The sequence below is a fragment of the Heterodontus francisci genome, unplaced genomic scaffold, assembly GCF_036365525.1.
Source record: "Heterodontus francisci isolate sHetFra1 unplaced genomic scaffold, sHetFra1.hap1 HAP1_SCAFFOLD_53, whole genome shotgun sequence".
Taxonomy (NCBI): domain Eukaryota; kingdom Metazoa; phylum Chordata; class Chondrichthyes; order Heterodontiformes; family Heterodontidae; genus Heterodontus; species Heterodontus francisci.
The window spans coordinates 1,365,466-1,373,807 of NW_027141851.1; positions in this window are offsets into that span (position 1 = coordinate 1,365,466).

Here is an 8,342-nt window from a genome sequence, read left to right on the forward strand (position 1 = left end):
CTCAATCAAAGGCAGACTCTCAAACTAAGCGAACCCCTCAAACTAAGGCAACCCATCAAACTAAGGCAGACTCTCAAAATAATGCTGCCCTTTAAAGTAAAGCAGCCCCACAAACTAAGGGAGCGCCTCAACCAAAGGCAACCCCTCCAATTAATGCAGCCGCTCAAACTAAGGCAGTCCCTCAAACTCAGGCAGCCTCTCAACGTAAGGCAGACCCTCAAACTAAGGCAGCCGCTCAAACTAAGGCAGACTCTCAAACTAAGGCAGCCGCTCAAATTAAGGCAGCCCCTCAAACTAAGGCAGCCCCTCAAACTAAGGCAGCCCCTCAAACTAAGCCAACCTCTCAAACTAAGTCAGCCGCTCAATCTAAGGCTGCCCCTCAAACTAAAGTAGCCCCTCAAACTGAGGCATCCGCTCAAACTAATGCAGCCCCTCAATCTAAGGCAGTCCCTCAAGTAAGGCAGCCGCTCAAACTGATGCAACCACTCAATCAAAGGCATCCTCTCAAACTAATGCAGCCACTCAATCAAAGGCAGCCCCTCAGACTAAGCCTACCCCTCAAACTAATGCAGCCGCTCAAACTAAGGCAGCCCCTCAAACTCAGGCATACTCTCAAACTAAGGCAGCCCCTAAAACTAAGGCAGACTGTCAAACCACGGCAGCCTCTCAAAGTCAAGCAGACCCTCAAACTAAGGGAGCGCCTCAACCAAAGGCAGCCACTCAAACTAATGCAGCTGCTCCAACTGAGGCAGCCCCTCAAACACAGGCAGCCTCTCAATCTAAGGCAGCCGCTCAAACTAAAGCAGCCTGTCAACCTAAGGCAGCCTCTAAAAGTAAGGCAGACCCTCAAACGAAGGCAGCCGCTCAAACTAAGGCAGACTCTCAAACAAAGGCAGAACCTCAAACTAAGGCAGCCGCTCAAACTAAGGCAGACTCTCAAACTAAAGCAGCATCTCAAACTAAAGCAGCCCCTCAATCTAAGGAAGCCTCTCAAACTAAGGCAGCCCCTCAAACTAATGCAGCCCCTCAATCTAAGGCAGCCCCTCAAACAAATGCAGCCCCTCAAACAAATGCAGCCCCTCAAACTAAGTCCGCCCCTCAAACTAAGTCCGCCCCTCAAACTAAGTCCGCCCCTCAAACTAAGTCCGCCCCTCAAACTAAGTCCGCCCCTCAAACTAAGTCCGCCCCTCAAACTAAGTCCGCCCCTCAAACTAATGCAGCCACTCAATCAAAGGCAGACTCTCAAACTAATGCAGCCACTCAATCAAAGGCAGCCCCTCAAACTAAGCCTACCCCTCAAACTAATGCAGCCGCTCATACTAAGGGTGCGCCTCAAACAAATTCAGCCCCTCAAAATAATGCAGCCGCTCAAATTATGGCAGCCCCTCAAACTAAGGCAGCCTGTCAAGCTCAGGCAGCCTTTCAAACGAAGGCAGCCTGTCAAACTAAGGCAGCCTCAAAAAGTAAGGCAGACCCTCAAACTTAGGCAGCCGCTCAAAATAAGGCAGACTGTCAATCTAAGGCATCCCCTCAAACTAAGGCAGCCGCTCAAACTAAGGCAGACTCTCAAACTAAGGCAGACTCTCAAACTAAGGCAGCCGCTCAAACTAAGGCAGCCGCTCAAACTAAGGCAGCCGCTCAAACTAAGGCAGCCGCTCAAACTAAGACAGCCTCTCAAATTAAGGCAGCCGCTCAAACTAAGACAGCCCCTCAAACTAAGGCAGCCTCTCAAACTAAGGCACGCCCTCAAACTAATGCAGCCCTTCAATCTAAGGCACCCCCTCAAACTAATTGTGCCCCTCAATCTAAGGCAGCCCCTCAAACTAATGCAGCACCTCAAACTAAGGCAGTCCCTCAAACTAAGGCAGCCCCTCAAACTAAGCCAACCCATCAAACTGAGGCATCCCATCAAACTAAGGCAGACTCTCAAACTAATGCAGCCACTCAATCTAAGGCAGCCCCTCAAACAAAGCCAACCCCTCAAACTAAGGCATCCCCTCAAACTAAGGCAGACTCTCAAACTAATGCAGCCCCTCAATCTAAGGCAGCCCCTTAAACTGAGACAGCCCCTCAAACTAATGCAGCCCCTCAAACCAAGGCAGCCGCTCAAACTAAGGCAGCCCCTCAATCTAAGGCAGCCGCTCAAACTAAGGCAGCCCCTCAAACTAAGGCAGCCCCTCAAACGCAGGCAGCCCCTCAAACTAAGGCAGCCCCTCAAACAGAGACAGCCCCTCAAACTAATGCAGCCCCTCAAACTAATGCAGCCCCTCAGTCTAAAGCAGCCCCTCAGACTCAGGCTGCCTCTCAATATAAGGCAGCCGCTCAAACTCAGGCAGCCCCTCAAACTAAGACAGTCGCTCAAACTAATGCAGCCCCTCAAACTAAGGCAGCCGCTCAAATTAAGGCAGCCGCTCAAATTAAGGCAGCCGCTCAAATTAAGGCAGCCCCTCAAACTATGGCAGACTGTCAAACGAAGGCAGCCCCTCAAACTTAGGCAGCCTCTCAAACTAAGGCTGCCCCTCAAACTAATGCAGCCCCTCAAACTAATGCAGCCCCTCAACCTAATGCAGCCCCTCAATCTAAGGCAGACCCTCAATCTAAGGCAGACCCTCAATCTAAGGCAGACCCTCAATCTAAGGCAGACCCTCAATCTAAGGCAGACCCTCAAACTAATGCAGCCCCTCAAACTACTGCAGCCCCTCAATCTAAGGCAGCCCCTCAATCTAAGGCAGCCCCTCAATCCAAGGCAGCCCCTCAATCTAAGGCAGCCCCTCAATCTAAGGCAGCCCCTCAATCTAAGGCAGCCCCTCAAACTAATGCAGCCACTCAATCAAAGGCAGAATCTCAAACTAATGCAGCCACTCAATCAAAAGCAGCACCTCAAACTAAGCCAACCCCTCAAACTAAGGCAGCCCCTAAAACTAAGGCAGACTCTCAAACTGACGCTGCCCCTTAAAGTAAGGCAACCCTACAAACTAAGGGAGCGCCTCAAACAAAGGCAGCCCCTCAAACTAATGCAGCCGCTCAAACTAAGGCAGCCCCTCAAACTCAGGCAGCCTCTCAAACTAAGGCAGCCGCTGAAACTAAGGCAGCCTGTCAAACTAAGGCAGCCTGTCAAACTAAGGCAGCCTGTCAAACTAAGGCAGCCTGTCAAACTGAGGCAACACCTCAAACTAATGCAGCCGCTCAAATTAAGGCAGCCCCTCAAGCTAAGGCAGCCTCAAAAAGTAAGGCAGCCCCTCAAACTAAGGCAGCCCCTCAAACTAAGGCAGCCCCTCAATCTAATGCAGCCCCTCAATCTAATGCAGCCCCTCAATCTAATGCAGCCACTCAAACTAATGCAGCCCCTCAAACTAATGCAGCCCCTCAAACTAATGCAGCCCCTCAAACCAATGCAGCCCCTCAAACTAATGCAGCCCCTCAAACTAATGCAGCCCCTCAATCTAATGCAGCCACTCAAACTAATGCAGCCCCTCAAACTAATGCAGCCCCTCAAACTAATGCAGCCCCTCAAACTAATGCAGCCCCTCAAACTAATGCAGCCCCTCAAACTAATGCAGCCCCTCAAACTAATGCAGCCCCTCAAACTAATGCAGCCCCTCAATCTAATGCAGCCCCTCAATCTAATGCAGCCCCTCAATCTAATGCAGCCACTCAAACTAATGCAGCCCCTCAATCTAAGGCAGCCCCTCAAAATAATGCAGCCACTCAATGACAGGCAGACTCTCAAACCAATGCAGCCACTCAATCAAAGGCAGCCCCTCAAACTAAGGCAGCCCCTCAAACTAAGGCAGACTCTCAAACTGACGCTGCCCCTTAAAGTAAGGCATCCCTACAAACTAAGGGAGCGCCTCAACCAAAGGCAGCCCCTCAAACTAATGCAGCCGCTCAAACTAAGGCAGGCCCTCAATCTCAGGCAGCCTCTCAAACTAAGGCAGCCGCTGAAACTAAGGCAGCCTGTCAAACGAAGGCAGCCGCTCAAACTAAGGCAGACTCTCAAACTAAGGCAACCCCTCAAACCAAGGCTGCCGCTCAAACTGAGGCAGATTCTCAAACTAAGGCAGCCTCTCAAACTAAGTCAGCCGCTCATTCTAAGGCAGCCCCTCAAACTAAGGCAGCCCCTCAAACTAAGGCAGCCGCTCAAACTAATGCAGCCCCTCAAACCAAGGCTGCCGCTCAAACTGAGGCAGATTCTCAAACTAAGGCAGCCTCTCAAACTAAGTCAGCCGCTCATTCTAAGGCAGCCCCTCAAACTAAGGCAGCCCCTCAAACTAAGGCAGCCGCTCAAACTAATGCAGCCCCTCAATCTAAGGCAGCCCCTCAATCTAAGGCAGCCCCTCAACTAAAGCAGCCGCTCAAAATGAAGCAGCCCATCAAACTAATGCAGCCCCTCAAACTAAGGCAGCCCTTCAAACTAAGGCAGCCCCTCAAACTAAGGCAGCCCCTCAAACTAAGGCAGCCCCTCAAACTAAGGCAGCCCCTCAAACTAAGGCAGCCCCTCAATCTAAGGCAGCTCCTCAACTAAGGCAGCTCCTCAACTAAGGCAGCCGCTCAAAATAAAGCATCCCATCAAACTAATGCAGCCCCTCAAACTACGTCAGCCCCTCAAACTACGTCAGCCCCTCAAACTACGTCAGCACCTCAAACTAAGTCAGCCCCTCAAACTAATGCACCACTCAATCAAAGCCAGACTCTCAAACTAATGCAGCCGCTCAAACTAAGGCAGCCCCTCAAACCCAGGCAGCCTCTCAAACTAACGCAGCCGCTCAAACTAAGGCAGCTTGTCAAAGTAAGGCAGACTCTCAAACTAAGGCTTCCCCTCAAACTAAGGCAGACTCTCAAACTAATGCAGCCACTCAATCAAAGGCAGACTCTCAAACTAAGCGAACCCCTCAAACTAAGGCAACCCATCAAACTAAGGCAGACTCTCAAAATAATGCTGCCCTTTAAAGTAAAGCAGCCCCACAAACTAAGGGAGCGCCTCAACCAAAGGCAACCCCTCCAATTAATGCAGCCGCTCAAACTAAGGCAGTCCCTCAAACTAAGGCAGCCGCTCAAACTAAGGCAGACTCTCAAACTAAGGCAGACTCTCAAACTAAGGCAGCCGCTCAAATTAAGGCAGCCCCTCAAACTAAGGCAGACTCTCAAACTAAGCCAACCTCTCAAACTAAGTCAGCCGCTCAATCTAAGGCTGCCCCTCAAACTAAAGTAGCCCCTCAATCTAAGGCAGTCCCTCAACTAAGGCAGCCGCTCAAACTGATGCAACCACTCAATCAAAGGCATCCTCTCAAACTAATGCAGCCACTCAATCAAAGGCAGCCCCTCAGACTAAGCCTACCCCTCAAACTAATGCAGCCGCTCAAACTAAGGCAGCCCCTCAAACTCAGGCATACTCTCAAACTAAGGCAGCCCCTAAAACTAAGGCAGACTGTCAAACCACGGCAGCCTCTCAAAGTCAAGCAGACCCTCAAACTAAGGGAGCGCCTCAACCGAAGGCAGCCGCTCAAACTAAGGCAGACTCTCAAACAAAGGCAGACTCTCAAACAAAGGCAGAACCTCAAACTAAGGCAGCCGCTCAAACTAAGGCAGACTCTCAAACTAAGGCAGCATCTCAAACTAAAGCAGCATCTCAAACTAAAGCAGCCCCTCAATCTAAGGAAGCCTCTCAAACTAAGGCAGCCCCTCAAACAAATGCAGCCCCTCAAACAAATGCAGCCCCTCAAACTAAGTCAGCCCCTCAAACTAAGTCCGCCCCTCAAACTAAGTCCGCCCCTCAAACTAAGTCCGCCCCTCAAACTAAGTCCGCCCCTCAAACTAAGTCCGCCCCTCAAACTAAGTCCGCCCCTCAAACTAAGTCCGCCCCTCAAACTAATGCAGCCACTCAATCAAAGGCAGACTCTCAAACTAATGCAGCCACTCAATCAAAGGCAGCCCCTCAAACTAAGCCTACCCCTCAAACTAATGCAGCCGCTCAAACTAAGGGTGCGCCTCAAACAAATTCAGCCCCTCAAAATAATGCAGCCCCTCAAAATATGGCAGCCCCTCAAACTAAGGCAGCCTGTCAAGCTCAGGCAGCCTGTCAAACGAAGGCAGCCTGTCAAACTAAGGCAGCCTCAAAAAGTAAGGCAGACCCTCAAACTTAGGCAGCCGCTCAAAATAAGGCAGACTGTCAATCTAAGGCATCCCCTCAAACTAAGGCAGCCGCTCAAACTAAGGCAGACTCTCAAACTAAGGCAGACTCTCAAACTAAGGCAGACTCTCAAACTAAGGCAGCCGCTCAAACTAAGGCAGCCGCTCAAACTAAGACAGCCTCTCAAATTAAGGCAGCCGCTCAAACTAAGACAGCCCCTCAAACTAAGGCAGCCTCTCAAACTAAGGCACGCCCTCAAACTAATGCAGCCCTTCAATCTAAGGCACCCCCTCAAACTAATTGTGCCCCTCAATCTAAGGCAGCCCCTCAAACTAATGCAGCACCTCAAACTAAGGCAGTCCCTCAAACTAAGGCAGCCCCTCAAACTAAGCCAACCCATCAAACTGAGGCATCCCATCAAACTAAGGCAGACTCTCAAACTAATGCAGCCCCTTAAACTGAGACAGCCCCTCAAACTAATGCAGCCCCTCAAACCAAGGCAGCCGCTCAAACTAAGGCAGCCCCTCAAACTAAGGCAGCCCCTCAAACTAAGGCAGCCCCTCAAACTAAGGCAGCCCCTCAAACTCAGGCAGCCGCTCAAACTAAGGCAGCCCCTCAAACTAAGGCAGCCCCTCAAACAGAGACAGCCGCTCAAACTAATGCAGCCCCTCAGTCTAAAGCAGCCCCTCAGACTCAGGCTGCCTCTCAATATAAGGCAGCCGCTCAAACTCAGGCAGCCCCTCAAACTAAGAAAGTCGCTCAAACTAATGCAGCCCCTCAAACTAAGGCAGCCGCTCAAATTAAGGCAGCCCCTCAAACTATGGCAGACTGTCAAACGAAGGCAGCCCCTCAAACTTAGGCAGCCTCTCAAACTAAGGCTGCCCCTCAAACTAATGCAGCCCCTCAAACTAATGCAGCCCCTCAACCTAATGCAGCCCCTCAACCTAATGCAGCCCCTCAACCTAATGCAGCCCCTCAACCTAATGCAGCCCCTCAATCTAAGGCAGACCCTCAATCTAAGGCAGACCCTCAAACTAATGCACCCACTCAAACTAATGCAGCCCCTCAAACTACTGCAGCCCCTCAATCTAAGGCAGCCCCTCAATCTAAGGCAGCCCCTCAATCTAAGGCAGCCCCTCAATCTAAGGCAGCCCCTCAAACTAATGCAGCCACTCAAACTAATGCAGCCACTCAATCAAAGGCAGACTCTCAAACTAATGCAGCCACTCAATCAAAAGCAGCACCTCAAACTAAGCCAACCCCTCAAACTAAGGCAGCCCCTCAAACTAAGGCAGACTCTCAAACTGACGCTGCCCCTTAAAGTAAGGCAACCCTACAAACTAAGGGAGCGCCTCAACCAAAGGCAGCCCCTCAAACTAATGCAGCCGCTCAAACTAAGGCAGCCCCTCAAACTCAGGCAGCCTCTCAAACTAAGGCAGCCGCTGAAACTAAGGCAGCCTGTCAAACTAAGGCAGCCGCTCAAACTAAGGAAGACTCTCAAACTGAGGCAAATCCTCAAACTAAGGCAGCCACTCAAACTAAGGCAGACTCTCAAACTAAGGCAGCCTCTCAAACTAAGTCAGCCGCTCAATCTGAGGCAGCCCCTCAAACTAAGGCAGCCCCTCAAACTAAGGCAGCCCCTCAAACTAAGGCAGCCCCTCAAACTAATGCAGCCCCTCAAACTAATGCAGCCCCTCAATCTAAGGCAGCCCCTCAAACTGAGGCAGCCCCTCAAACTAATGCAGCCCCTCAATCTAAGGCAGCCCATCAAACAAATGCAGCCCCTCAAACTACGTCAGCCCCTCAAACTACGTCAGCCCCTCAAACTAATGCAGCCACTCAATCAAAGGCAGACTCTCAAACTAATGCAGCCGCTCAAACTAAGGCAGCCGCTCAAACTCAGGCAGCCTCTCAAACGAACGCAGCCGCTGAAACTAAGGCAGCCTGTCAAAGTAAGGCAGACCCTCAAACTAAGGGAGCGCCTCAACCAAAGGCAACACCTCAAACTAATGCAGCCGCTCAAACTAAGGCAGCCCCTCAAACTCAGGCAGCCTCTCAAACTAAGGCAGCCGCTGAAACTAAGGCAGCCTGTCAAACTAAGGCAGCCGCTCAAACTAAGGAAGACTCTCAAACTGAGGCAAATCCTCAAACTAAGGCAGCCACTCAAACTAAGGCAGACTCTCAAACTAAGGCAGCCTCTCAAACTAAGTCA